The 26,977-nt window shown below is 41.9% G+C and overlaps 1 pseudogene; it reads right to left on the reverse strand.

Annotated features, from left to right (window-relative positions):
- Positions 1 to 18,995, reverse strand: part of LOC137267201 (uncharacterized) — a 74,695-nt pseudogene extending 55,700 nt beyond the window's left edge.
- Between the last annotated feature and the right edge of the window lie 7,982 nt (positions 18,996 to 26,977).

A 26,977-nucleotide genomic window follows, 5' to 3' on the forward strand; every position in this document is an offset into this window, starting at 1 on the left:
CATGGATCTGTAGGACTGTGTTGTGGTGGTGTGTGAGGAGCATGGTGGACATGGCTCTGTAGGAATGCGTTGTGGTGGTGTGTGAGGAGCATGGTGGATGTGAGTCTGTAGCAATCTGTTGTGGTCATGTGTGAGGAGCATGGTGGATGTGAGTCTGTAGGATTGTGTTGTGGTGGTGTGTGAGGTGCATGGTGGATATGAGTCTGTAGGAATGTGTTGTGGTCGTGTGCGAGGATCATGGTGTATGTGAATCTGTAGGATTGTGTTGTGGTGGTGTGTGAGGATCATGGTGGACATGAGTCTGTAGGATTGTGTTGTGGTGGTGTGTGAGGAGCAGGGTGGATATGAGTCTGTAGGAATGGGGTGTGGTCGTGTGTGAGGTGCATGGTGGATGTGAGTCTGTAGGAATGTGTTGTGATCGTTTGCGAGGAGGATGATGGATGTGAGTCTGTAGGAATGTGTTGTGGTGGTGTGTGAGGAGCATGGTGGATATGAGTCTGTAGGAATGTGTTGTAGTGGTGTGTGAGGAGCATGGTGGATATGAGTCTGTAGGAATGTGTTGTAGTGGTGTGTGAGGACCATGGTGGATGTGAGTCTGTAGGATTGTGTTGTGGTGGTGTGTGAGGTGTATGGTGGACATGAGTTTGTAGGAATGTGTTGTGGTCGTGTGCGAGGAGCATGGTGGATATGAGTCTCTAGGAATGTGTTGTGGTTGTGTGTGAGGTGCATGGTGGACATGAGTCTGTAGGAATGTGTTGTGGTGGTGTGTGAGGACCATGGTGGATATGAATCTGTAGGATTGTGTTGTGGTGGTGTGTGAGGAGCAGGGTGGATATGAGTCTGTAGGAATGGGGTGTGGTCGTGTGTGAGGTGCATGGTGGATGTGAGTCTGTAGGAATGTGTTGTGGTCGTTTGCGAGGAGCATGATGGATGTGAGTCTGTAGGAATGTGTTGTGGTGGTGTGTGAGGAGCATGGTGGATATGAATCTGTAGGAATGTGTTGCAGTGGTGTGTGAGGAGCATGGTGGATATGAGTCTGTACGAATGTGTTGTGGTGGTGTGTGAGGACCATGCTGGACATGGATCTGTAGGACTGTGTTGTGGTGGTGTGTGAGGAGCATGGTGGACATGGCTCTGTAGGAATGCGTTGTGGTGGTGTGTGAGGAGCATGGTGGATGTGAGTCTGTAGCAATCTGTTGTGGTCGTGTGTGAGGAACATGGTGGATGTGAGTCTGTAGGATTGTGTTGTGGTGGTGTGTGAGGTGCATGGTGGATATGAGTCTGTAGGAATGTGTTGTGGTCGTGTGCGAGGATCATGGTGTATGTGAATCTGTAGGATTGTGTTGTGGTGGTGTGTGAGGATCATGGTGGACATGAGTCTGTAGGATTGTGTTGTGGTGGTGTGTGAGGAGCATGGTGGATATGAGTCTGTAGGAATGTGTTGTGGTCGTGTGTGAGGACCATGGTGGATGTGAGTCTGTAGGATTGTGTTGTGGTGGTGTGTGAGGAGCATGGTGGATATGAGTCTGTAGGAATGTGTTGTGGTGGTGTGTGAGGACCATGGTGGATATGAGTCTGTAGGATTGTGTTGTGGTGGTGTGTGAGGTGCATGGTGGACATTAATCTGTAGGACTGTGTTGTGGTGGTGTGTGAGGAGCATGGTGGATATGAGTCTGTATGAATGTGTTGTGGTGTGTGAGGATCATGGTGGATATGAGTCTGTAGGAATGTGTTGTAGTGGTGTGTGATGACCATGGAGGATGTGAGTCTGTAGGATTGTGTTGTGGTGGTGTGTGAGGTGCATGGTGGATATGAGTCTGTAGGAATGTGTTATGGTGGTGTGTGAGGACCATGGTGGATATGAGTCTGTAGGATTGTGTTGTGGTGGTGTGTGAGGAGCATGGTGGATGTGAGTCTGTAGGAATGTGTTGTGGTCGTCTGTGAGGTGCATGGTGGATATGAGTCTATAGGAATGTGTTGTGGTCGTGTGTGAGGACCATGGTGGATATGAGTCTGTAGGATTGTGTTGTGGTGGTGTGTGAGGAGCATGGTGGATATGAGTCTGTACGAATGTGTTGTGGTCGTGTGTGAGGAGCATGGTGGATATGAGTCTGTAGGAATGGGTTGTAGTGCTGTGTGAGGACCATGGTGGATGTGAGTCTGTAGGATTGTGTTGTGGTGGTGTGTGAGGTGCATGGTGGATATGAGTTTGTAGGAATGTGTTGTGGTCGTGTGCGATGACCATGGTGGATATGAGTCTGTAGGAATATGTTGTGGTCGTGTGTGAGGTGCATGGTGGATATGAGTCTGTAGGAATGTGTTGTGGTCGTGTGCGAGGAGCATTGTGGATGTGAGTCTGTAGGAATGTGTTGTGGTCGTGTGTGAGGTGCATGGTGGATATGAGTCTGTAGGAATGTGTTGTGGTGGTGTGTGAGAAGCATGGTGGATGTGAGTCTGTAGGAATGTGTTGTGTTGGTGTGTGAGGACCATGGTGGATATGAGTCTGTAGGAATGTGTTATGGTGGTGTGTGAGGACCATGGTGGATGTGAGTCTGTAGGAATGTGTTGTGGTCGTTTGCGAGGAGCATGGTGGATGTGAGTCTGTAGGAATGTGTTGTGGTGGTGTGTGAGGATCATGGTGGATATGAGTCTGTAGGAATGTGTTGTGGTCGTGTGTGAGGATCATGGTGGATATGAGTCTGTAGGAATGTATTGTGGTGGTGTGTGAGGAGCATGGTGGATGTGAGTCTGTAGGAATGTGTTGTGGTGGTGTGTGAGGAGCATGGTGGATTTGAGTCTGTAGGAATGTGTTGTAGTGGTGTGTGAGGAGCATGGTGGATGTGAGTCTGTAGGAATGTGTTGTGGTCGTTTGCGAGGAGCATGGTGGATGTGAGTCTGTAGGAATGTGTTGTGGTGGTGTGTGAGGATCATAGTGGATATGAGTCTGTAGGAATGTGTTGTCGTCGTGTGTGAGGATCATGGTGGAAATGAGTCTGTAGGAATGTGTTGTGGTGGTGTGTGAGGAGCATGGTGGATGTGAGTATGTAGGAATGTGTTGTGGTGGTGTGTGAGGAGCATGGTGGATTTGAGTCTGTAGGAATGTGTTGTAGTGGTGTGTGAGGAGCATGGTGGATATGAGTCTGTACGAATGTGTTGTGGTGGTGTGTGAGGATCATGGTGGACATGAATCTGTAGGACAGTGTTGTGGTGGTGTGTGAGGAGCATGTTGGACATGGGTCTGTAGGAATGTGTTGTGGTGGTGTGTGTGGAGCATGGTGGATGTGAGTCTGTAGCAATCTGTTGTGGTCGTGTGTGAGGAGCATGGTGGATGTGAGTCTGTAGTATTCTGTTGTGGTGGTGTGTGAGGTGCATGGTGGATATGAGTCTGTAGGAATGTCTTGTGGTCGTGTGCGAGGATCATGGTGGATGTGAGTCTGTAGGATTGTGTTGTGGTGGTGTGTGAGGAGCATGGTGGATATGAGTCTGTAGGAATGTGTTGTGGTGGTGTGTGAGGAGCATGGTGGATGTGAGTCTGTAGCAATCTGTTGTGGTCGTGTGTGATGATCATGGTGGACATGAGTCTATAGGATTGTGTTGTGGTGGTGTGTGAGGTGCATGGTGGATATGAGTCTGTAGGAATGTGTTGTGGTGGTGTGTGAGGAGCATGGTGGATGTGAGTCTGTAGCAATCTGTTGTGGTCGTGTGTGAGGATCATGGTGGACATGAGTCTGTAGGATTTTGTTGTGGTGGTCGTGTGTTAGGTGCATGGAGGATGTGAGTCTGTAGGAATGTGTTGTGGTGGTGTGTGAGGAGCATGGTGGATATGAGTATGTAGGAATGTGTTATGGTGGTGTGTGAGGACCATGGTGGATATGAGTTTGTAGGATTGTGTTGTGGTGGTGTGTGAGGAGCATGGTGGATATGAGTCTGTAGGAATGTGTTTTGGTCGTGTGCGAGGAGCATGGTGGATGTGAGTCTGTAGGAATGTGTTGTGGTGGTGTGTGAGGATCATGGTGGATATGAGTCTGTAGGAATGTGTTGTGGTGGTGTGTGAGGAGCATGGTGGATATGAGTCTGTTGGAATGGGTTTTGGTCGTGTGTGAGGTGCATGGTGGATGTTAGTCTGTAGGAATGTGTTGTGGTGGTGTGCGAGGAGTATGGTGGATATGAGTCTGTAGGAATGTGTTGTGGTGGTGTGTGAGGACCATGATGGATATGAGTCTGTAGGATTGTGGTGTGGTGGTGTGTGAGGAGCATGGTGGATATGAGTCTGTAGGAATCTGTTATGGTGGTGTGTGAGGTGCATGGTGGATATGAGTCTGTAGGAATGTGTTGTGGTCGTGTGTGAGGTGCATGGTGGATATGAGTCTGTAGGAATGTGTTGTGGTCGTGTGCGAGGAGCATGGTGGATATGAGTCTGTAGGAATGTGTTGTGGTCGTGTGTGAGGTGCATGGTGGATGTGAGTCTGTAGGAATGTGTTGTGGTGGTGTGTGAGGAGCATGGTGGATATGAGTCTGTAGGAATGTGTTGTGGTCGTGTTTGAGGACCATGGTGGATATGAGTCTGTAGGATTGTGGTGTGGTGGTGTGTGAGGATCATGGTGGATGTGAGTCTGTGGGAATGTGTTTCGGTGGTGTGTGAGGACCATGGTGGATATGAGTCTGTAGGATTGTGTTGTAGTGGTGTGTGAGGAGCATGGTAGATATGAGTCTGTAGGAATGTGTTATGGTGGTGTGTGAGGATCATGGTGGATATGAGTCTGTAGGAATGTGTTGTGGTCGTGTGTGAGGACCATGGTGGATATGAGTCTGTGGGAATGTGTTGTGGTTGTGTGTGAGGATCATGGTGGATATGAGTCTGTAGGATTGTGTTGTGGTGGTGTGTGAGGAGCATGGCGGATGTGTGTCAGTAGGACTGTGTTGTGGTGGTGTGTATGGAGCATGGTGGATTAAGTCAGTAGGACCCTGTTGTTATGGTGTGTGTGTGTGTTGGGGGAGGGGAAGGCATGGTGGATGTGAGTCTGTAGGATTGTGTTGTGGTGGTGTGTGAGGAGCATGGTGGATATGAGTCTGTGGGAATGTGTTATGGTGGTGTGTGAGGACCATGGTGGATATGAGTCTGTAGGAATGGGTTTTGGTCGTGTGTGAGGTGCATGGTGGATATGAGTCTGTAGGAATGTGTTGTGGTCGTGTGTGAGGTGCATGGTGGATTTGAGTCTGTAGGAATGTGTTTTGGTCGTGTGCGAGGAGCATGGTGGATGTGAGTCTGTAGGAATGTGTTGTGGTGGTGTGTGAGGATCATGGTGGATATGAGTCTGTAGGAATGTGTTGTGGTGGTGTGTGCGGAGCATGGTGGATATGAGTCTGTTGGAATGGGTTTTGGTCGTGTGTGAGGTGCATGGTGGATGTTAGTCTGTAGGAATGTGTTGTGGTGGTGTGCGAGGAGTATGGTGGATATGAGTCTGTAGGAATGTGTTGTGGTGGTGTGTGAGGACCATGATGGATATGAGTCTGTAGGATTGTGGTGTGGTGGTGTGTGAGGAGCATGGTGGATATGAGTCTGTAGGAATCTGTTATGGTGGTGTGTGAGGTGCATGGTGGATATGAGTCTGTAGGAATGTGTTGTGGTTGTGTGTGAGGTGCATGGTGGATATGAGTCTGTAGGAATGTGTTGTGGTCGTGTGCGAGGAGCATGGTGGATATGAGTCTGTAGGAATGTGTTGTGGTCGTGTGTGAGGTGCATGGTGGATGTGAGTCTGTAGGAATGTGTTGTGGTGGTGTGTGAGGAGCATGGTGGATATGAGTCTGTAGGAATGTGTTGTGGTCGTGTTTGAGGACCATGGTGGATATGAGTCTGTAGGATTGTGGTGTGGTGGTGTGTGAGGATCATGGTGGATGTGAGTCTGTGGGAATGTGTTTCGGTGGTGTGTGAGGACCATGGTGGATATGAGTCTGTAGGATTGTGTTGTAGTGGTGTGTGAGGAGCATGGTAGATATGAGTCTGTAGGAATGTGTTATGGTGGTGTGTGAGGATCATGGTGGATATGAGTCTGTAGGAATGTGTTGTGGTCGTGTGTGAGGACCATGGTGGATATGAGTCTGTGGGAATGTGTTGTGGTTGTGTGTGAGGATCATGGTGGATATGAGTCTGTAGGATTGTGTTGTGGTGGTGTGTGAGGAGCATGGCGGATGTGTGTCAGTAGGACTGTGTTGTGGTGGTGTGTATGGAGCATGGTGGATTAAGTCAGTAGGACCCTGTTGTTATGGTGTGTGTGTGTGTTGGGGGAGGGGAAGGCATGGTGGATGTGAGTCTGTAGGATTGTGTTGTGGTGGTGTGTGAGGAGCATGGTGGATATGAGTCTGTGGGAATGTGTTATGGTGGTGTGTGAGGACCATGGTGGATATGAGTCTGTAGGAATGGGTTTTGGTCGTGTGTGAGGTGCATGGTGGATATGAGTCTGTAGGAATGTGTTGTGGTCGTGTGTGAGGTGCATGGTGGATTTGAGTCTGTAGGAATGTGTTTTGGTCGTGTGCGAGGAGCATGGTGGATGTGAGTCTGTAGGAATGTGTTGTGGTGGTGTGTGAGGATCATGGTGGATATGAGTCTGTAGGAATGTGTTGTGGTGGTGTGTGCGGAGCATGGTGGATATGAGTCTGTTGGAATGGGTTTTGGTCGTGTGTGAGGTGCATGGTGGATGTTAGTCTGTAGGAATGTGTTGTGGTGGTGTGCGAGGAGTATGGTGGATATGAGTCTGTAGGAATGTGTTGTGGTGGTGTGTGAGGACCATGATGGATATGAGTCTGTAGGATTGTGGTGTGGTGGTGTGTGAGGAGCATGGTGGATATGAGTCTGTAGGAATCTGTTATGGTGGTGTGTGAGGACCATGGTGGATATGAGTCTGTAGGATTGTGTTGTAGTGGTGTGTGAGGAGCATGGTGGATATGAGTCTGTGGGAATGTGTTGTGGTGGTGTGTGAGGAGCATGGTGGATATGAGTCTGTAGGATTGTGTTGTGGTGGTGTGTGAGAAGCATGGCGGATGTGTGTCAGTAGGACTGTGTTGTGGTGGTGTGTATGGAGCATGGTGGATTAAGGATTACACGATGCCATTTAGAAAGTGGTCAAATGCATGGTGGATTAAGTCAGTAGGACTCTGTTGTGGTGGTGTGTGTGTGTTTTCGGGGGGGGGGGCATGGTGGATGTGAGTCTGTAGGATTGTGTTGTGGTGGTGTGTGAGGAGCATGGTGGATATGAGTCTGTGGGAATGTGTTGTGGTAGTGTGTGAGGAGCATGGTGGATGTGAGTCTGTATAATTGTGTTGTGGTGGTGTGTGAGGAGCATGGCGGATGTGTGTCAGTAGGACTCTGTTGTGGATGTGTGTATGGAGCATGGTGGATTAAGTCAGTAGGACTCTGTTGTTATGGTGTGTGTGTGGGGGGGGGCATGGTGGATGTGAGTCTGTAGGACTGTGTTGTAGTGATGTAAGGGGAGCATGGTGGGTGTGAGTCTGTAGGACTGGTATGTTGTGGTGGTGCATTTGAAACGTGATGGATGTTTGTATGTAGGTTCTGTGTTATTGTGGTGTATGTGGAGAGTGATGGAAAGAAGTGTAGGACTGTGTTGTGGTGATGTGTGTGAGGCATGGTGAATGTGAGTCTTTAGGACCGTGTTGCAGTGGTGTATTTGGAGTGTGATGAATTTGAGTAGGACTGTGTTGTGGTGATGAGTGTGGAGTGTGATGGATGCAAGTGCAGGACTGTGTTGTGGTAATGTGTGTGGGGCATGGTGAATGTGAGTCATTAGGATCGTGTTGTACTGGTGTATGTAGAGTGTGATGGATGTGAGTAGGACTGTGTTGTGGTGGTGAGTGTGTGTGGGGGGGGGGGAAGGTGGGCATGGTGGATGTGAGTCTTTAGGACTGTGTTGAATGAATGAATGAATGTCTTTATTTTCTCCAATATACATTCGAAGATTAAGCATTTATGATATCAGTCAGTTACATATATGCATATGATATTAACAAAGCACGGATATTAACAACGGATGGATATGAGTGACAGTTTAGAAAGTATGTATCAAAGAGTCTTTCAAGGAACTGATGTAGTGTGAAAAGTGGAATTTGATGGTTTGTCATGCTGCTTCTTCAAGGCCAGGGATCTGAAGTTTGGCACCACAAAAGAGCACAAGGGCATCTTCGTCATCCAGCATTTCAGTTAATACATATAGATCTAGATCTATATCCAGTATGTCAAGTAGTGTCATATACAAATGAGTTTATATGTATAATGAATCTTGCAGTCCATACGGGGTGGTACTTAACAGTGACGTGTCATCGGCTAACAGGCTTGATGGCACGTCAATACCATATGCACACATACCATTGTTACTGAGTCTTAATTCAGGTAATAAAATCATTAATAAGACGAGAAAAAAACATGCAGACAGGATTCTACCTTGCCCTACACCTTGTTTTACTCCAAATGATATCTGAGCTGTTTCCGTTGTACATTACAAAAGCTATGGTAGCTATGATACAGCAGCTTCCACGTTTTCCCCGTTATACCCAACTTGTACAGTTTTAGGAATAGACCGTTATGTCAAATGCGATCAAAAGGTTTTCTCAATATCGAGGAACGCTGAAAAGACTTGTGAGCCACGCTCAACATAATATGCTCAACATAATATCGGTATATAGTACAGCGTCAGCATGAGTAGAATCATTAGGTTGTGAAATTATATCTGCGAGTTTGTTATCTACAGATGCTTTAAATTCAGCATCAAACGTTTCAGCGTGGTGTTGTAAGGCAAGGTTAGCATAGTAAGCACCTCACAGGTTACAAATGGCCTCTGGTGTATCCGCATGGGTATTGTTAAACACTTATTGGTTAACCGTTGACCGCGGACTGGAGCATGGTGGAGCTGATTCTGTATGACTGTGTTGTGGTGGTGTATATGAAGCATGGTGGATGCGAGCATCTAGGACTGTGTTTTGGTGGTCTATGTGGGGCATGGTGGAGTTGAGTCTGTAGGACTGTGTTGTGGTGGTGTATGTAGGGCATGGTGGAATTGAGTCTCTAGGACTGTGTTGTGCTCGTGCACGTGGAGCATGGCGGAGTTGAGTCTGTAGGACTGTGTTGTGGTGGTGTATGTAGGGCATGGTGGAGTTGAGTCTCTAGGACTGTGTTGTGCTCGTGCACGTGGAGCATGGTGGAGTTGAGTCTGTAGGACTGTGTTGCAGTATGTATGTGGAGCATGGTGGATGTGAGTCTGTAGGTTCTGTGTTGTGGTGGTGTGTGTGGAGCATGGTGGATGTGAGCCTCTAGAACTGTGTTGAGGTGGTGTGAATGGAGCATGGTGGATGTGAGTCTGTAGGTTCTGTGTCGTGGTGTATGTGGAGTGTGATGGATGTGAATGTAGGACTATGTTGTGTAGGTGTGTGTTGAGCATGGTGAATATGAGTCTGTAGGTTCTGTGTTGGGGTGGTGTGTGTGGACCATGGTGGATGTGAGTCTGTAGGACTGTGTTGTGGTGGTGTCACTGTAGGAATGTGTAAGTAGTGACTGTGTACCAAGTGGAATATGAGGGGACATGCTTCTGGAGTCAGGATTCTCCTGATAAACACCACCCACCACCCCACCACCCACCTCTACACACGCATCTCTAGGTGGAAATAATTTGTAAACGTTATTGACAAAGACAAGCCAAGTAGTCATGTAGCTCATATTTCATGCTACTCTGTTTGTCAAGCTGCTAAATAAACATCTGCTCTCTTAGGGAACATGGCAACAAACTACAACAGGCCTAAGTAATCCAGATTGTGACAATGCCATATTCACATGAATTCACAGCAGTGTTTTAAATAATGCCACACTCATAAGTCATGGATTTGTCAGTTCATGTCTGCAGCTAGAAGGTTCGCTCCTTGTATCACTTCCTTTGTGACGTTATGGTGCGGAATTATTGACTCTCGGTTAAAGAGGGTTCTCTTGACACGCAACAATATCCCAACAAGTTCAGGTCCCACAGTACTTTGTAATTGAAAGAGACTTCACTCCATTGTTATGGTCTCACCATCGGTAAAATGGAAGTATCGGGTTTCACCCTGTTGTCAAGCTGCCACCATAATGAGAAGAAGTAAAGTAAACAGTGTCCTGGTGAGATAAAGGTCTTCCACACTCAGAAGGCAAATAACAGGTGACATTATGAGAAAGATGCCTCACCATACTGAAAGGCAAATAACAGGTGTCATCATGAGGTAGAGGTCTCCCCATACTCAGAAAGCAAATAACAAGTGTCATTATGAGGAAGAGGTCTCACCACTTTGAGAAGGCAAATAACAGGTTTTACTGCATAGACAACGTCTAAATAATCTGAGAAGGGAAATAATAGGTTTTACTACATAGACAAGATCTCACCAAATTAACGAGTGAAATAACAGGTTTTACCACATAGACAGGATCACAATATATTGAGAAAGGAAATAACAGCTGATGCTGCAAAAGCAATGTCGCATTATAGTGAGAAGGGAAATAACAGACTGTACTATGCAGACAAGATCTTACCCATTGAGAAGGGAAATATCAGATTTTATTATCTAGACAAGGTCTCACTACACCGAGAAAGGAAAAATAGGTTTTCCTGTCTAGATAGGCTCTCACCAAACAGAAGGAAATAACAGATTTTACTGTCAAGGCAAGTTCTCACCACTCCAAGAAGCAAAGTAACAGGTTTTACTGTCAAGACAAGGTCTTACCACACTGAGAATGGAAATCAAAGCGTTTCCCATCACACTAAGATGGGAAATAAGGGGTTCTATTTCATAGACGAGATCTAACCATCGGGAAGTAATGGGATTCATGAATAAATAAAAATTCAGGGACACAAGAAATGTGCTTCACACATTACACCATTGTGGGGAACTGAATGTGAGTCTCTGTCGCAACCAACTCATGCTTTAACTATTAGGCTACCCCACCGCTCCTATATTTGTTGAAGCCATTGTTCAGTTGACATCTCAAGTGCAGAATGGCTATTCACATGCGATTTGCCAAGGGTTTTGCTGAATGTATTCCACCATTATATCAAATGAATAAAATTGAGTTTGTAAAGAGAGCACACCATGAAAAGCCACTCTGAAATCGCATTGGCCTTCATACATAGTGCTCTGAAAGCTGAGGAAATACTAGTGCCAGTTTGATGAATTTACGTGACAGTATCATCAAAATACGTTTTACATTTTCATACCACCAACTGAGAAATACTTTCTGATATAAAATCAAGTTAAGCTTCAACCTGTCGTTTTGTACTAACACAGTGCAGTATAACAAACTTCTAGAAATGACTTTCATAATATAGCCTGGATAATGGGTGCATGCACATGGTTTTCTGTTCAAGTTATTGCAAAAAGCTATATGTAGTGGATGAAACCAACTTTAAGCTTCATGACCCCAAAATATCCTGTCTCTTAAAGAAATAACGGCAGGTGATAACTGATGAAAGGAACGTCTTGAGCAACTTTCAATACGTTACCTTGATCTTTCAGCATTCAATGAAACATTTCCCATCAACAACCCATGCTCTCAGGTGTCAAGACCAGGTAGAAATTTGTGAACTGCCTTTCATTTCCTAACAAGGAAACATTGTATTACTTCAAACAGTTTTGTATGGTTTGGAGGCATTTAGTCCTACCATATTATACCGGGGATGTCAAAAGACATTGGTGGAATAGAGCATTATAACCTCTGTAGCATTCAATAGCAGGTAAGATATTCATTAGCAGGTACTTGCAGATCATATTTTGTGTATCAGCTGACATTAATTAAAATTTAGATTTTGTAAAATTGTGCGGTTATATCAATGTTTCATAAATAAATCCCACAGGTAGCCTAATGCCTTTTATGCTACTACGGTTAAGAGGGTTCAAGTTAGTCAGTTGGCAAAAACAGTATGTCTCACAAACAATACCTCGTTATGAATGACCATTGAGAACATGAAGAAACATCGCTTCGATAAAATGATCAATAATATAAGTATATGACAAATCATATCGTATGACACAACATAGCTGGGTTGTGAAGACTATATACCTTGTGAAAAAGTGAATAATTTGATTTTGTGTTAAACCCAGACCCCTTTTGTTGGCCCAGTCTTATTATTATCGACAAAAAAATCCATAAAATCTTTCCTGCTCAAAAATATAATCCTAATGTTACGATATATGGGTGCAAGACTTCAACTATGCAAGGGCACTTTGTTCAAACTAAAACATCGGTATCTATTCTCAGAGACCTCAAACGATATTTGCATTAGAAATCAATGCTTCACGCACCATGGTGAATGTAAACTTGAAAAACAATGTCTTTGAAAAATGCTTTGACTGGTGATTTTACCCATCCACCCCCATGCCTTTAGGTTTTCTGAGGACAAAAACCTGTAAAACAGAAATTGTAATTGGTTTGGCCCAACGTACAGAAATTGTGCATTTGTGAAACCATTCCTTAAAGACATTTAACTTTACCTTACCCCGATAACAATTCATATACACCTATAGGGAGAAGCACTTTGTTCTTTTATCTGTTTTGCAAGGATTATTGCACCTGCCTGGTTAAAGCAGGTAATACTGCACAGGTAAGTGATCACTGTCACACTGCTACGCTGCACCACTACTGCCATATGCAAAAAAATATACAGCCTACAAACCTGATGTTGTATACAGGTGATATCAGCTGAAATTCTGAAAATTGTTTCTGATATATAAGAATTGATAATCTAAAAAACTGGTCAGATGACAATGGGGTAAACGAAATGCACTTTTCAATAGGTTAACAAAATGAATTTCCAGCTCTTTACTTGTTAAACATGCCAGTGTGATATGAAGGACTTCATTCTGATTAAACAGCAGACCAGAACACGCAGGTAACGCTAGGTAACAGTTGGGTAAAACATAGTGTAGGCAGGTACAGTCAGGTTAAAGGAAGTAAGGTTATCAGTTATCAGTTTATTCAGTATTCCAAGCTATCGGACCTACAGTACAGTTGTGTTCTTATATTTTCACATTGCAGAACCACATGGATATCTATCTATCTATCTATCTATCTATCTATCTATCTATCTACCTACCTACCTACCTACCTACCTACCTACCTACCTACCTACCTACATACATACATACATACATACATACATACATACATACATACATACATACATACATACATACATACATACATACATACATACATACATACATACATACATATATATATATATCCCTGACTGACTAATTTCAAAAATCCTTTTTAGAGATATTAGAAATATGTTGATAGTTCTTGAGTTGAACAGGTTTTTCATTTGTTGTTCATCTTTGTGCACAGTTGAGATCATAGGGAGATGCCTGTTCCTCAGAAACTGCTAATGTTTACAAATGAAAACTCGTCCTAGACATGGCCTTCATTGCAAAAATGAAATAAACGAACATTTTTATCATGTACATTTTTCTTTCTAAGGTTATTAACATTAAAATTGTGTAGTGATATTCGTAATTTACAAGAAGCGCCTCTTAAACTCCTATTCTGTTGTTTGGATACATACATTTAGGAGCAAATAATGATTTTGTATTTACATTTTGACACAGAAATCTTGTGGATGATATTTGACAGTGCCAGTTTTGTAACAATATGTCATTTATTCATTAATTAAGGATTAAAGTAAATTAAATTTCCAACATCTTGAAATATCCAAGCAAGGGTAAAAACAGACATCTAAAGGATGTTTCTTATATCAGACACCCAACAGTCTTCCCCACTTACATCATCCAATCTTGCAGTTGTTAACTGTTGTCAGGCAGCAGTGTTAGATTGGGAGATGAATGATGGTTGGCGATCAGTGTGCATGCCAAGAGCAGGTAGCAAAATATGTCACAGCACTGCGTTCCAAGTAGGGTGGGGACGGGTAACACTGATACCTGGGACGTGTAGGCAACTAGATGGACCCTGTCTCAGTACCCGGACCCGTTATGATCATGTGACTATTAGGTTAAACAATGTAATATGTTATTCTTTCATGATTGAAAGCTTGTTCTTTCTCTGAAGATTAAGACGTCATTTACAGTCACCTGTTTTGAACATAATTCTTAATTAAGATACTGAAAATTTGAAATTATAGCCTCCGAGGTGAAGAATATATTGCCACTTCCTACACATTTGATGTCATGAATTATTCATCGGGTGTCCAGGTAGGGTTGGGTAATATGGGTTGGGGTACCTGGGTACAAAATTTGGACCCATATATGCTCTAGTTCCAAGAATATATTACACAATCAATCTCTAATATTTAGCAGTGTTTCAGAAATATCAGGGCAACACCAGAAATGGGCTTCACTCAATGTACCTATGTGGGGAATTTAACCCCACTACAATTTGGTGCTATGTGTGAAGCCTCTTTCTAGTATCCCCTCTGGTACCAGATCTTAGCTACTACTACTGTCATATTTCAAATTTGAAAACAGTTTATCACATTGTTACATCATCCTATCTACAGAAACTGGCCAGATGTTTCATTCTCACCTGTCATCATCACACCCCACGTCACCCCAACCACACTAATGACCATAATCTTTTCAACATTATGAATTTGTTTTACAATACATCAGTTCATGTGTGAACAGTACCTGTACACAGTATGGCATATTTAGCAAAGTTTAATTTTACAAGGGTTGTCCTGAAGTAAGAAGCTATATTTACACTTGTGAGTATTTTCATGGGAAGTATATATACTATATCATTTCTCTTTTCATATGTGATAGGTTGTGATGGGGATACTCTCGCTATTTGTTTGCATGCACCATTTATTTTGTTTATTTACTACAGTTCATGACAGTGATACTTCTATTTTTTTTGCTTACATCTGTAATATTTGTAGTTCTTATTTTTTTACTACAGATTATGATGATCATGCTTCTTTGTTTACTATAGCTGATAGTAAATCATAATTTCTCTGTATAGTTAGTACAGTTCACGATGGTGACATTACTATAGTTTCCTTGTTTCCTATAACGGTACATTTACTACTTCTTGGTTCACTATTGTCCTACAGCTCACTGCTGCAATTACAAAACACATGCTTGTATGGGGGCTAAATCTAAAAGAGCCTAAATTTACAGAAAGGTGATAACTGGTTTCAAATAAAAGAAATTTATTCAACTATGTTGACATAACTTTTGTTTAACTGAACAATGTGTCTGGGAGACTGATTCTTCTTACCTTCAGCTAGTATCTAGAAAACTTCTCAAAAGATGAATACAAAATGGGAGATATCCTACTATATGATTGGTTCTTGTTTTTTTACCTACAACCTATCACTGAAATGAATATCTAATTTGTCTTTTCATTGTTCTTGAATAATAATGATAATAATATCACCTGTTGGGGATCTATAATAAAGACTGAAAATGTATATTTGTATATATGTATGTGATGTGAAATACACGCACATGTTCACACATGCCTGCTGTATCAGTGAAATAATCTAACACTAAATCACCTAATACTCTGATGCAGGTAAAACATGTTCCAGCAACAACTACAACAGACTAAATTTGCATCACTTCATGATGTAATTAATGAGTAATTCCAGCCTGAAGCTATTGCTGTGACTCAGACTGTGGGAGCAGGTAAATCTAGCATGTCTAATGAGACCATGCGTGGGGTAATTTATTAAGCAAGTTAAGTCTAGTGCTTATCATCCAGAGTCACAGAGGGCGTATGGGGAGGTTTCATCAAACTTTGAAAAATATGATCAAGACTTATTGTTTTGAGACCGAGAAAGATTGGGATGAGGGTGTGCATTTGTTGTTTGCTGTCAGAGAGTCAGTTCAGGAAAGTTTAGGGTTTAGCCCCTTTGAACTTGTATTTGGTCACAGAGTGTTTGGACCACTAAAACACTTAAAAGAACAATGGCTCAATGACAGACCTGAGATCAATCTCTTAGACTATGTGTCTACATTTAATGACAGACTATCAAAAGCAAGTGAGTTGGCCAGAAAAACCTTGCAAGTTTCATAAGAAAAAATGAAGCTAAACTATGACAGAAAGTCAAAAGAGAGAAATTTTACTTGTGGTGAGAGAGTGTTAGTTTTGCTTCCCATTCCTGGTCAGCCACTGAGAGCAAGATATCAAGGTCCATATGTTGTTGACAAAAAGTTTAGCAACACAGACTATGTCGTCCTGACGCCTGGTCGTCGTAAACAAAAGAGATTGTGTCATGTCAACATGATTAAGAAATATCATGACAGGTTAGAAAACAAACATGTCAATAGTATTGCCACACTCTTCCCAGTTACTGATTGTACTAAAGACAACTGCAAAAATGTTGACAACATTGGTCATTGTGTTAGTAATGTGAAGTTTGATTATCTTAGTGATAATGTTTCACCAAAGTTGAAAAATTCTGATGTGTTAACTCACCTTGATGAGACACTATCACATTTATCCCCTGAGCAGAGAGTTCAAATGTCAGATTTGCTTTATGAGTTCAAGTCAAGTCTTTTATTTCGTATACAGTTATAGAGATACATACATATATATGTTGAATGATACACACAAGTACACTGTAAACACGCTTATGACAACGTAAGAGGCACCATGGGATACAAATGTGCTCTCCATTAACCAACCGCTGACGTAGCTCAAAGCTCAAACATAAATATTTACAAAGACTATTCAATAACTCAGATGATGTGGAAGACAGTAATTGCTTGAATTTATAGGTAGACGGATTGTGATTATACATTTGTGGTAAATAATAGGTTCTTAGATTATTGTAGCATTCACATATAAGGATAAAGTGAAATTCATCTTCTATTCCTTTTTTACATATAGAACAAATGCGTTGATTAGAATCAACTCCCAACCACCGTCCCTCGTTAGCCTTTAGTTTTAGAATGCCCGCTCTGATCCTAGTAAGAATATTTCTGTATTTTTATTTGTTAGCATAGTCAGATATTTTTCCGGCTCTAATAGGCTTTTGTATTGTCTGTATAGCTTATACCTTGAACTTTCTTCCATGGTACTATTCCATGTCTGTATATACATGTCAACTGCATGACTCTTTTGAACATTTGAAAAAACTGGGATTCGTTACCAACACCTTGAAATAACCAAACATACCCAAAGCCATATGAAAACAATAAATTACGCACATATGAAACATAGTTAACATAACCACAGTTATCGTAATACATTAACATATCACAAGCTTTTTTTTTGATTCTTTGTTGATGCATATTTACCAGTTTAAGCCAGTATTTTATAAAACGACACTGTGCATTTATATACAGTGGGTAACGTCCACATTCACCATAAACAATCATATTTGGTGTCTGGGGACCAACATTTAGGAACTTCTTACATGCAGTTAAATGTACATTTTTAATCTTATAAAATTTATTAATGCCCCACACTTCGGCACCATACAAAAGTATTGGCTGAATTTGGGTATCAAATATTTTAAAAAATACAGAATAGTCAACATTATCCAGTTTATGTAAGTGGTGTAGTACTTCTAGCAGTGCCCGTTTGCCCCGAGATGATAAATCTAATGTACATGTATTGAATTTACAAGAAGATGAAAAAAGAATGCCTAGATATCGATAGAGTCAACTGTTAAAACACGTTCACCTTTATAAAACCATTTGTCATTTCTTGCTAAGGGTCCACCTCTCCTAAAAACAACAATCTGGGTTTTCTCTAGATTGACAGTCAACTCCCACGTGTCAGCATATGATTCTAGAATTGTTAATTCCCTTTGTAACCTCGATATAGCGTCAGAAACTAGAACAGCATCATCGGCAAACGGTAATAACAGGATTTCTAGCATATCTGGAAATAACTGCACACCAAATTTTCCGTGTTGTGTGATTTCTAATGACAATTCATTGATAAAAAACGAGAAGAGGAGTGGACTTAGAATACATCCCTGCCTTAATCCTACTGGGCAATCAAAATAATCTGATAAAATATTATTACTTTTTGCACAGGCTTTAACCGAATTATAAATAGTTTTCAGTGCTCTAAGCATCTTTCCATTTAAACCAGTTGCATCAAGACATTGCCATAGTTTTTTACGGTCGATAGAGTCAAAGGCCTTTCAGTTATCGACAAAGGCGACATATACCTTCTTTTTCTTCTTCAGTATGGTTTTCTGAATGATAGCACATAATGTGAAAATGTGATCTGCTGCTGAATATCCGTTTCTGTCAATTTGTCTCTTAGGGTAGCCCAATTTGTCAATCTTGCATTAAGTATGCATGTGTACATTTTACTCAAAGTGCAGAGTGTAGATATCCCTTTATAGTTGTCAGGATTGTCTCTATTACCCTTTTTATGTAGAGGGATGATAATTGCCTTGACCACTGGTCAGGAAATAAAGCATCACTGAACAACTTGTTAAATAATTTGCCCAAGAACGGGATAATAACGGCTTCTGAACATTTTAACATTTCAATTATGATATGATCATTACCTGGGGATTTACCATTCTTTAAGTGCTGGATTGCATCATGAATTTCTTTATTAGTTATGGGTGCTTCAAGAATGTCTAAATCAAGATCTTCAAGTAGATTGTCATCTTGGACGGATGCATCATTATTAGCGGCAAGTAGATCTATGCTTTGGAATACATTCTTAAAATGATTCAATCAGCTATCAAGTTCAATATTACAGTTTCTGTTATCACGTCTGGAAATATTCTTTACTCTTTATATTTGTTTCTCATCTTGAAGTAGGCACGTTTATTTTCACATGATTTGTGACGTCTAAATCATCTCAAATGCTGTTGTGCTTCTCGCTTAGCGTTTTTACATTTCAGAGTATAAAATCCTGTATTATCGCCAACTGACCCACTTTTAAGGGATTTATTCATACATTGAGATGCGGAATGAACTGCTTTCACAAACATATCTAAACTGTTGTTAAGGTTACCGTCAACTTCATCCACCATATCTTGAAGTGAGGGACATGAGTTACTAAGGGTATGTGGCATAGGCTTAAAAGATATATCATTCGCAAGTTTACGAGTAGAAGCTGTTACCGAGTCGACACAGAGAATCACGGGCATATGTTTAGATTCAACTCTAGAATCGACTATAACATCATGTTGGATATAGAATAAATCAGCAGTACCAATAAAGTAGTCAACTACGCTACAACCTTGTTGGGATATATAAGTAAATTCTCCTGTATTGTCACTTGGCGTTCTGCCGTTAAAGATATATAAATTATGAGAAAAGCAAAAGTCAATCAGTTTACGACTCAAAGGTGTTTACAGAACTGTCGCATGAATGTCTTTCATTTACAGGCACTGAGGGTTCCTCCGGGAATGCAGCTTCGTCAAGACCGTGAAGGTCAAGTGTGTCTGGTGGGTTGTTATGGACACCTACACGAGCGTTCAAATCTCCGTAAATGATGTCACATCCGTGGTCTGAATGGTCTGTCAGCCACGGGTCAATATCATCGATAGTGGTTGTACCGTCGGCTGCAACATAAAACGTTGAGCCGATAGGAGGTACATATGTTGCAAATACAAGGACATCTTTATTGTTGCCAACTGTATTTTTATCTAGTTTGATACAGACAACATTGTCAATATCTAGAGAAATGTGTTGGCATTTACTAGCTAGAGTGCTTTTCAACAAAACGACCACTCCGCCAGATAATCTTCCAGCCTTTGCTATTCTATGAGCTTTGGATATGTACAAGTCGTAAGCAGAGAACTGGGTTATTGCTGTTAAATTATCGAGAAATGTTTCCACTAGGCAGATAAACTCAAAGTTATGTATATAAGCAATAAAATCGGGGTTGTCGACCTTTGACAGAAAACCCTCTATATTCCGTGTTAGGAATTTAAAACTGTAGCTGGAACGTAGTACACCTGATATATGCTGTAGATCTTCAATCTGGGACGGAGTTCTGTCACTTACTTCTTGATGTGCCTGGTCGAACTGATGTTGTTAGCCATGATATAGATGTAGGTGATGCTCTGCCTGTAAAACAACACCCACATCGGATGAATCCAGTGAAGCGTGAAATTCTGCGGAAAGAGGTGCAATACATGCTGGACATTGACATCACTGAACCCAGTGACAGTCCGTGGAGTTCACCATGTGTTCTTGTGCCGAAGAGTGGAGGTGGTTGGCGCTGCTGTGCTGACATGAAAGCTGTCAATGCACTCTCACGAACTGATTCGTATTCTATTCCGAGAATGGACGATTGCATTGATCGCATTGGTCAAGCTAGGTACATAAGTAAATGTAATAGGACGAGTCTGGCCATCAATGGACTTTGCGTTGTGTGTTTTTATAAAAAGGTGTTCCGTGGAAACTTTAATGGCCAAGCTCGTACTACCACCCCAGGTTCTTTCCACTTTTTGTTGCGGGGTGAATGACAACTGAACTCAATATAGTTTTAAAAAAGATTATTTATTACAATAACATAGTGTAAATAATTGCACCTATAAGAACCTTAAAGCTTTATGAAAACATAACACAGGGGCAAGTCAGAAGCATTTCCCACAACTAATACCAACCTGACTAAGTTCTGCAATAAATACAATGTCTCACAGAAAACATTCACGAGTCTGGTCTGGTGCCCGCTCGATTCAACAGTAACATGCATCAACAACCCGCAACGTCTACATGCCACTTACTTAGAAGTAACCAACTAACTGCTATAACTCAATGTGAGACAACAACTCACGACTGCTACAAACTGTAACACGACTGATGCGAACTCAGCTAGGTTCTGCAGTAAACATCTAACTGCTACAAGTCAACGTGGGACAACAACTCACGACTTCTACAAACTGTGTCACAACTGATGCTAACTCAACTAGATTCTGCAGTAAACTTGCAATGAAAAAAGTGCTTAAAATCCTCCCGCAAAAACTCAACTAAATCAGACTCTACATACGACTTTTACTTTCCTACTTGCTCTAACCTCTACTATTTTATAACTAAAACGGAGTACATGGAGTCACTAAGCTGTCATAAATGAATCCATTCACTCTGTTGGCACTACATTATCTCTAACAATTACAACTTTATTGTTAATCAAACATATTAAGAGGGGGTGGGAAAAGGGTTTCGTTCTGATGCAGAACGTACGGAGTGGGGAGCTCTCACCTCCAACCAGTTACTGGTCGTCACGGACTCATTAGTGACAGGCGCTCCAGCGCTTATATACCCGGTCCGAGCGACTACCCGGATGAAGAAAGTTTGGCTATCAGTGATTGGCCTGGATAACTAAAACATGTGGCATTTAGCCACAACAGACGAACTGACGGACTGACCGACGGACTGACTGACTGAACTAGGAAAACATTCGAAGCACTCAACAACGCTACCGGAATACACGCGAGCTGCAACTCTCATCAGTGCCCGTAAGCATTGACGAGTTACAGACTCTTTTTTATCGCATACGTTTTACTGAAGGACTTCTGGCAGATTCCACTCACAGACCGTGCAAGGAAAATATCGGCATTCGCTACTCCAGATGGACTGTATCAATACAAAGTGATGCCGTTTGGTCTGAAGAACGCTCCACCAACGTTCCAGAGACTTGTCAACAATGTCACATCAGGCCTTGCCCGTGTCGAGCCTTACATGTATGATGTCATCGATTATTACGACATGGAGTGGGATGACCATCTGAAAAGGACTCATGCTTTCTTCAAAATACTGTCTCAGGCAAAGTTGTCAGACTGCATTTGAAAAAGTCAAAGCCATACTCATGAATTCTCCAGTATTACAGGCACCAGATTTTGAGAAAGTATTTAAGTTGCGAGTTGATGCCAGTGGTGTAGGTGCAGGTGCTGTCCTGATTCAAGAGGATGATTCAGGAACTGAACATCCAGTTTGTTATTTTTCAAAGAAATTTGACGAGTAACATATGTCATATTTGGGATTTCACTTTCTCAGTAAAGTACAAATTCTAGTACTTTTTTGGTTGAGTCCCATCCGGGATTCGAACCCGCACACAAAGTCAGCCGCCTAACCCGCTCAGCCACCGCCCCTTCCACTGAGCGGGTTAGGCGGCTGACTTTGTGTGCTGGCGAGTAGGTGCCTGACTCTGAGGGTGCGGGTTCGAATTTGTACTTTACTGAGAAAGTGAAATCCCAAATATGACATATGTTGCATTTGACCACTTTCTAAATGGCATCGTGTAATCAAATTTGACGAGCACCAAAGAAATTATTCTACCATTGAGAAAAAGACATTTTGAAGTGCACCTTGGTACCACCACTTTGCCAATTGAAGTGTTTTACTAATCACAATTCCTTGACTTTTCTTCACAAAATGAAGAACAAGAACCAAAGACTTATGAGGTGGAGTTTGACCTTGCAAGGGTTCAATCTTGCGATCCAACACATTAAAGGCAAAGACAATGTTTGTGCTGATGCACTTTCCAGGGTATAAATGTATGATGACTTGATGATGCTGTATGTATGTACATTATGTCACAGTAATTCTGCAAGAAGTTTTTCATATTACTCATATTATTATATGTCATGTTATTATATTATTATTGCTATGATTGTAACAGAAAGTTTCTACGAAACTTTTTTTCCTCAAGAGGGAGTGTGTTGGGAGAGTGTGTTTTCCGTGATTTGAGTTGTTATTAATTATTATTGCGGTACTTGTTATTGGGTTACAATATTAAAGGTTTTACTGTTCGTTATTATGGGTCACATTTCCTACTGAAAATTATTTAAGTGGTACGCCTCTAAGGCAGTATTTTAGAGTTACCTCTCTTTTGTAAAACAAATAAACACGAAGCGACGACATTGTTCTATATCTCTCCACGTTGGTGGCGATGGTTATGTGCTCGAAATGACTGAAGGTATATGTATGGGATGGTTGCCGTGTTGGGACGGACACAGTCACATTACGTTACACCATCATCAATCGCTGCCAACACTTCATCTCCATAGCCACCGTCAGACTGCTTACTGTGTTGCATTCTGTATGACTGTTTCTCTCTCCCGCTAAGACTTTCGTGTGTTTACTACATATCTTGTGACACATTGCCTTAGATTTTGTCTCATTTGTATTGTATTTGAAATCGATATTGTATAATTGAATTGTGACTTTGTTTAACCTGCTCTCTTTACTAAATAATACAAACTTTGATTGTTTTAGACTTGTCTTTACTCTGTTTTGCTGGTTCACAGGGGGTTTGTCTGGGAAAATTCTTAACCGTAACAGTGTGTGTGTGTGTGTGTGTGTGTGTGTGTGTGTGTGTGTGTGTGTGTGTGTGTGTGTGTGTGTGTGTGTGTGTGTGTGTGTGTGTGTGTGTGTGTGTGTGTGTGTCCACAAGATCTTCGCCGTTCCACGACTCTTCAGGTGGTTAATGAAAACTAAGTGTCGTCATAGGCGCCGCACAGCTGTAATAGATAGGTCGACATCATGAGTAGGACGTTACAGTTAGTGACAACAGCAACCCTACTGTTACCCATGACTACGTTTTACGTCTCCCGCTAATATGCCGATCAAATGCCGCTAATAAACAATCAAGAGGTAAATTCAGTATTTTTACTTTTTCAGCAGGCTATTCATAGCCTTTTGACGCGTTATCACTCATGCTAGTAACCGTTTTTGCTTCTGTGTAGGTTTATACCTAGATATACATTTCTCCCCAAATGTAAATATCATTTTTCGATTTAGCTTTGGCCTGAACCAAATACTATGAGTTTTGTGTTTTATACATTTACGTTGAGTTGTCAATTAGTGCAATATTCATAAAAGGAATCAAGAGACTTTGGCAGGGCATTAGGAGTAAGTCTGGGCATCACGTGTCATGGTATCTCGCGTGTTTGTCTTTTGTCGGGTAAGTCTGACCATGTTGATTGGCCTTTATGAATCTGAAAGACTGAGTGACAACTAAAACGTGAGTGAGTGAGTTAAGATTTACTGTCACATCGGCAATATTTCAGTCACAACGTAGACGGACAGAACAATCGGGGTTTCTATTCATTCCAACGATTTCCTTTGAAAAACAACCGCTTAAATGTGATTAGAAAGGTGATGCGTTTTCAAGGTCACTATTATCAGCAGAATTGACATGAAATAATTGTGACCGTATGACAAAAAACAAAAAACAAAAACAAAGTGGACGAAAGTCTCCTGGGACCAAAAAATCCCTTAGGACAAAACCCATAAGGACCAAACACCCAAATGAGGATCCTTGGACAAAACCCTCAAACATGTTTTAACCACTGAGTGATTGACTGAAGTGACGTGTTTTAATTGATATTATCCTCTATATATCAACCAAATCTATGAAACGACCATAATGATACACTGTGGGCTTTAAGGGAGGACATATTCACACAAGAGTATATAATATCGTAGCATAACGTAAGGTTCACCGGGAAATGTTTATAGGGAAGTATCATCTAGTGAAACTACATAATGTGACACATAATATCAGAAACCGTACCTGTCAGTTTTTACTCGCCACAGTGGTGACTATGTTTCTGTTTTCCTCTGTGGCCGTTACACTATGTGGTTTTGGTATGTATCTGTCTTCGAAAACTGACATATATTTTGAATCTGTGGTAGAGTTAATTTACGTATTATTTTTCCGCATTTGCTTTTGCATCCATTGTTATCGACTTCTGATTCTATTTACCGTTTCGTATACAGCTCTTGCCTCCATGACAACTGGATACCCACACACTGTTACTCGTGTTGGTGAAGATGTTACCATGACCATGAACCCTGAGAATGTCAGCTTCATCTATTGTGTATGGGTGAATGGTTCGGTATCTGAGAGACTATTAGTGGTCCAGCCCAAGTCACACCGTGGAATGGTATTCAACTACAGTCACACAGACTACAGGACCAGGATCAGATACACCGGGGAGGACTCACCATCACAGACCGGACAGCTGAGGTTTACCATCTACAATGTTACTGTACAGGACGCTGGTACTTACTACTGTCAGGGAACCAATGGAGAGAAAATTACTGGATGTAGACAGGTCGTCGTTGTAGCACGTAAGCACGTAACTATAAATTCCGAATATTAACATGTCACTAGCCTATATGTTATGGGCAATAACGATGAATTCTTCAAATGTAAAAACAGTTCGTAAAATCGGGGGGGGGGGGGGGGGGGGGGAAGAGGGGAGGGGGGTTGGCACTCGCATTATTGTATCAATGGATTTACTCATTCGTTCACAGAAAAGCCATCCACACCTAACATCACCGGACCTGCCTCACCTGTATCAGGTGAGAATGTCACCCTCACATGCTTCTCCTCCTCCCGGAGTCTACCCCCGGACCACCCCCAACTGAACATGACCTACATCTGGAGGAGGGACGGGGTGCTGCTAGAATCTGGTGATGAGTCTCCTACAGGTGGAAATGAGATGACAATACCCCACGTCAGCAGAGAGAACCACGGAGACATCTACAGCTGCCAGGCTGTGGAGGAGGGGCTGGAGTCTGACTGGAGTCTCGGACATGTACTGGATGTCCTACGTGAGTAAGACCTACCTTGTTTACGGTACAGGAACCTCGCATATCTTTGCAACTACGGCTCTGAGTATAGCACCGTCATAGAGCCCTCATGTCCTGAATCATTATTATAACAGTACTTTGGTGGTTCGGATCGGAATTAACGACAACATAGCCAAAATCTGTGATGAAAGTTTTCAGCTTCAAAGGTTTAACGAAACACTTCAAATACTTCAAACACGAATACTTCAAAATTATGTCACATCACTGTTGTTAATCTGGATGTGAGCTCAGATCAGCACAATACATAATATAGATTGAATGAATCTGTTGCTACGACAACGAATACAGTTTTTGTTCCTCGGTCTCGCAATTCGAGCCTCAGATTTCAGAAAATATAAATGCTCGGTGACACACAAAGGCCAAAACAAGAATATTTAAAATATTAGGAAAATAAGGAACACAAGAGACTCACTACCAACCACGCATGGCAAAATTCAAGACATTTAGAGTATATTTAGAGTATCTTCTACTATTCTGTATTCTATATTGTACGCAAATGTTTACACAAGACAAGCTTTCTCTCATTAACTTTTCATTTACCTTCTGAAGTACCTAAATCATCTGTTAAAAACCTCCCCAGACACGACCACAATACGACCTGAAACAAGCCGTGAAGCGTCACTGAATATGTAACGCCAGTGTCATCTATCGGAACAATTGCGTCGTGACATTTGTATGTAACTTGGCGGCGCTCAACTGGCACTGACACGATACATTTCAACGTTCAGATTATTACTCATGGTTCAACTATAGCTTTAAAATCGTAACTATGTGTCGTCACAGTACATCACCGTGTGTATTCCAAATGGCTGTCATGGCATAAAATGGGTTGACTGTGATGATCAAGGTCGCGATTGATTAATGATTATTGATCGTGCAAACTGTGCATAACATCAGTATTGCACTATTTGGTGTTCCTTAATTAGTGTAACTGACGCCAAATGACGAGGGAAGTATCTTAGATGTGTTTTCCCCTCACCATCGCACATCATATATTCCAGATGGACCTCACCAGATACTGTTTGAAGGCACAAGGGACAAGCTGGAGGTAGAAGAGGGGAAACCTCTAACAGTGATATGTTCCGCTGACTGTAACCCTGCCTGCACTGTAACCTGGTGGGACACATCCACACAGATGGCGATCACAGGACACAGGAAGGCTATGCTGTCTATATATGTAGATGTGTCTCTGTCTGGACAGTACACGTGTCACGTCAACAACAGCCATGGGAGTTCATCAAGGAACCTGACACTGGAGGTCCTCCGTAAGGCCTCCACAGATTCCGGAAACATATATTAGTAACATAATATGTGACATTTAAAATTATATTTGAATGAGACATGTAATGACTGTTTAAGTTTTTACTCCCTTCAAATTTCTCAAAACACACAGAGATTTTGA

Source organism: Haliotis asinina, chromosome 1 (genome assembly GCF_037392515.1).
Source record: "Haliotis asinina isolate JCU_RB_2024 chromosome 1, JCU_Hal_asi_v2, whole genome shotgun sequence".
In the NCBI taxonomy this organism is placed as follows: Eukaryota; Metazoa; Mollusca; class Gastropoda; order Lepetellida; family Haliotidae; genus Haliotis; species Haliotis asinina.